This window comes from Muntiacus reevesi, chromosome 13 (assembly GCF_963930625.1).
Source record: "Muntiacus reevesi chromosome 13, mMunRee1.1, whole genome shotgun sequence".
NCBI lineage: Eukaryota > Metazoa > Chordata > Mammalia > Artiodactyla > Cervidae > Muntiacus > Muntiacus reevesi.
Genome location: NC_089261.1, coordinates 31783356 through 31788255, shown reverse-complemented (window position 1 = coordinate 31788255; position 4900 = coordinate 31783356). Strand labels below are relative to the sequence as shown.

Genomic DNA, 4900 nt, shown 5'->3' with positions numbered 1-4900 from the left:
GGCAATAATTTTTTTATTGGACAGCAACCGCAAAGGAAACGATAATAAACAAATGAGACTATGTCAAACTAAAAAGCTTTTGCAGAACAAAGGAAATCACCAATAGAAAGAAAATATCCAAAATATGCTAGAAACTCATACAACTTAATATATAATACCTACAAATAGCCCAGTAAAAAAACATGTGGAGGAGCTGAATAGACATTTTTCCAAAGGTCACACACATGGCCAGCAGGTACATGAAAAGGTGTGTAATGTCACTGATCATCATGAAAATGTAAATTGAAACCACAGGGAGTTATCACCTCATTCCTGTCAGAAGGGGTATCATTGAAAAGACAATAATAACAAGCAGCATTGAGGATGTGAGGTAAAGGAAAGTCTTGTGCTCAGTTGGTGGGAATTTAAATTGGTACAGCTGCTACAGAAAATAGTATGGAGTTTGCCTAAGAAATTAAAATTAAGACAACCATATGATCCAGCTATCCCACTTCTGACTGTCCACATTAAGGAAAAGGAGTAAACACTTTTAACAAGAAGCTGATAAAATCCATCAAGCAAAATCTTTATCCACGGCAAATATTGAACCTTGAATGAAGGTTAGGAGAAGGATATTTACTATAAAAGGATGCAGATTCAACTCTTGTACCCTCCTCATGGAGTTGGACTAAAGCTGTGTCACTTGAAAGAATTGCTTAAAGAAGCAAGAGGCTGAAACCAGAACAAAATTAGTCACAAAGCGAGAGCTAATAAAATGAATCCATCTAACATAAACCGTACTGATAAGCAATTTAGACTTGACAGGAAATCAGGAAGGGAAGTGGCTTAACAGAGAGAGGAACAGACTTGAGAAGGGTTATTTTTTCCAGGATAAGAAATGTGAGTTTGTTTTTAAAAGGAAGAGAAAGAGCCAAGACTGAAGGGAGGTTGAAGGTAAAATAAGTGGACATAATTAAGAAGGAAAATTCTCAGAGCAGACAGGAAGGGAGGAGATTCAAAATAAAGGGGAAAGAATTAGCTTTGGACTCAACTAGGAACAGAATGAAAAGAGACAAACAGGATTCAAGATAATTTTGATGGGGAGGGAAGAGAATTTGAAGAAATTAATTCCTCACAATATTTTCTTCTTTCAGTTGGAGACTTTGCTATCTGCTAGGAATTTAGATCAAATAAATTAAGAATAAACTGTGACAACAGATATGGAATGAGCAAGTGATGTAAGTAAAGCTAAATATGTTGCTGAGTGTGGTGCTGAGTTTCCACTTGAGTGCTATTGAGAAGTAGGCCTTTATGATAAATAAAACATTCATTGATGAACTGGCATGATATGAGGGTGATTGGTTAGGTTAGTATTAAAATAATTATACAATGACAGTGTAATGGAAAGCAATTGGAATTTGAAATGGGTCAATCTATGTTTATATGTTGGCAGTAATATTTTCACTGCTATCTTTTTTTAAAATTAGTTTTTATTGGAGTATAGTTGCTTTGTTGCTTTAAATAACACATGACAGCATTGTGCTATTTTCTGATGTACAGCAAAGTGAATCAACTGTTATGTATACACACGTGTGTGTGTGTGTATGTGTTAGTCGCTTGGTCGTGTCCAATCTTTGTGACCCCATGGACTGTAACCCTCCAGGTTCCTCTGTCCATGGGATTCTCCAGACAAGATTACTGGAGTGAGTTGCCATTTCCTTCTCCAATGTATACACATATATCCTCTTTTTTTTATTTCCTTCCCATTTAAGTCACTACAGAGCACTGAGTAAAGTTCCCTGTGCTATACAGTAGGTTCTCATTCATTATCTATTTTATACATAATATCAGTTGTGCATATATGTCAATCTCAATCTCCCAATTCCTCTCTTCCCTCCTCTCCCCCCTTGGCATCTGTACATTTGTTCTCTACCTCCGCATTTCTATTTTTGCTTTGCAAATAGTATCCTCTGCAACATTTTTCTAGATTCCACATATTTGCATTAATGTACAATGTTTGTTTTTCTCTCTCTGACTTACTTCACTCTGTATCTCAGTACGCTGTGTAGCTCAAATTTTGCAAGTATAAAATGGAAGTAGTGATGGGATTAAGTGAGACACGGTGTTATCTTTGTTATTGCCGTATTCTAATGAAAAATAAGCTTGCATGTGATATTTCACCTCTGAGTGAAAGAAGTGTGAAAGACATATTTTCAGGAGACCATGTGGTTTGGAAGGTACAATATGAAAAATTGTTCTTTCCCAAGATAGTCAAGCCACACGATCTTCTGACAGTGTTGTCTTTCACACTCTTTCTGTTGAGAGGTTAGATTTACATCCCATGCGTTTGAGACAGCAAAGACTGCTGAGGCTTTTGACTAGTCAAATGAGACCCAAAGGCTGTTTGATGACCTCCAAGGCTAGGTCATAGAGGAGATTCAACCTCCACATTGCTCACTGACACCCTCCCTCTGGAATCCTGACCTGTAACATAAATAGTTCCATTGCCATGAGGTCCTCTTGCTGTCAGGAAGTCCAGAAAAAGATGTCATGGGAAAGCTATGAGACTATTTGAGGAGAGAGATGGATGACCAGCCTCTAGCTGCCTCCTTTTCACCTACAATCTGCCTGCAGCTTCGTGGGGGAGTCTGTCTCACCCGCCTAACCAATTTCTTTATGGATTCCTAACAGATAAAAATCATGAGAAATAACACCATTATTACTGTTTCATGATGCCAAATTCTGTGGAGATTTGTTTTGCGGTGTTAGTAACTGATATAATGATGTTTTCATCTTTTCTCAAACTTGTTGCTTGAAAGGTTTTCTCAGCAAATGGAAAGATTGCATTTGTTGTTATATTACACTTACTGTCTTCAGAATGAGATATTTAATTTTTCAAGTTGACATTATTTTTCACCTCATAGAAAGTTAATTTCTTTGATCTGTGAGGGTTATGGAACTCACTTTTCCCCTTTCTTCCTTATTTCTATCTCTTTTAGGAGAAATGAATCTGAATTTCATAAATGAGAGTGACAGGAAGAGAAGGATGCATTACTTTCTGGATCAGTTACTAGAATCAACAATATCTTCACTCAGCAAAAGATTATTTAAAGTTATGTTTATACCATCAGGATGTACTTTAAAAGCATTTCAATATTTCTATCACTTGGAGATGATCAGTAAACTCCATTATTTTGATCTAGTTTTGATTTGACCTCACTGTGTATGGTTGTGTCTTCATGTATTTTGCAGTGTGATTTCTCTGCATTTTAGTATAGCCAGTGGATTTTTCACTTATGCTAATAAACTCCTGTTTGCAAACTTACCTCATTTGGCCAAACTTCTTAAAGCACCTAGTCTCCATGGTTACTTATTGAGCCAAATTATGATGATGATGATGTTGATGCGTGTGATAATGATGTGAATTCTTCTTTTTTCTTTTCTTCTTTTCCTTGTTCTATTTTGAAGATTTCAATTCCTTGCTTTCCAGTTCTGCTTAGGAGTCACCTGTAATTAAAATATCTTTATTCTCTTTGTATATTATAAAATCTATTGTCTAAATGAGCCTTAAGAAATGTGTATCATCAGAAATGAAAGAAGCTTTTCCTATTTACACAGGTGTCGCCTGTTTCAGTATAAAAAATGGTTGCAGGATGAATTTATGAAAGGGTTTTTGGCATTCCCAGGGCATAATCCTTTTTGAAATGGAGCAGAACTATCTGGTTCTTTCCCATCATGTACTCAGCCTGCTTTTTGTCTGTGGAAAAACTTCACAAAGAATAAGTTTAATCAGAGAAGTGAGAACATGCAGAAATGAAGGGAAACTATGAAAGAAGAGCAAATAATAATAGTCTATCCATTAAGAAAAGTCAAGGACCTTTAGTTCCTCCTCAAGGACTGGTAGATAATATTCTGAGTCATATCCTGTGAGTTGTCTTGAAGATGCTAAAACTCCCACCAGGTGGAAGATGTTAACCACATGATGACCAGAATATAGCCATTACATAAGCAGCCACAGTTCCTAGAACTGGTCTCCAGAGATGGAAACACGCCAACCCGGGAACTGAAGGTTAACTATACTTAAATCAAGCAAGATGACAGTGGTCAGATCACCAGTGACCAACTTTAAAATAACTGTTGGAGCTGACTGTGATGTTTCTGTATGTAGCCCCCTCCCTCTGTCTATAAAAGTTCTTGCCCACTGATGTCAATGGCGGGTGGGGGGATGGGGATTTGCCTTTGGACAGGTGTCCACCTTCCCCTCACCACCTGCCAGCATCCAAAATAAAAGAAACTTTCCTTTCCACCAAACTTGCTTCTTCATTGGCTTTTTGAGCAGCGAGCAGCTGGACCCCACTTTTGGTTACATTTTCTCTTTCTCCGATTGTGGATGTCAGCTCCTCCTGCATGCCTCCCAGGCCTCAGAACCCAAATGCTCTCTCTCCTAAAGTCATAGAAAAGCTTACTCTTAAATCATTAATTCACACTGAACTGTAAATGACTATTAATGCAACATTTAATTCTTTCAAAAATACTATCTTTAATGGGAGAACAGCTAAAATAATAAAGACCTCTGTAGAATTATCAGTGGATTGTGAATATTTTTGAAGGTGGTATTGTGTTTTTTTTTTTAATTAATCAATTTATTTTACTTGGAGGCTAATTACTTTACAATATTGTAGTGGTTTTTGCCATACATTGACATGAATCAGCCATGGGAGTACATGTGTCCCCATCCTGAACCCCCCTCCCACCTTCCTCTCCATCCCATCCCTCAGGGTCATCTCAGTGCACCGGCCCTGAGCACCCTGTCATTGAACCTGGACTGACAATCTGTTTCATATATGGTAATATACATGATCAATGCTATTCTCTCAAATTATCCCACCCTTGCCTTCTCCCACAAAGTCCAGAAGTCTGT

The 4900-nt window shown here is 37.4% G+C and overlaps 1 long non-coding RNA gene across 1 annotated transcript; it reads left to right on the top strand.

Moving 5' to 3' along the window:
• Positions 1 to 841: 841 nt before the first annotated feature.
• LOC136145537 (uncharacterized) lies at positions 842 to 3144 on the top strand. Its single transcript, XR_010658806.1, has 3 exons — positions 842 to 933; positions 1134 to 1217; positions 2979 to 3144. It is a non-coding gene; the product is annotated as an uncharacterized lncRNA (long non-coding RNA).
• Positions 3145 to 4900: the final 1756 nt, after the last annotated feature.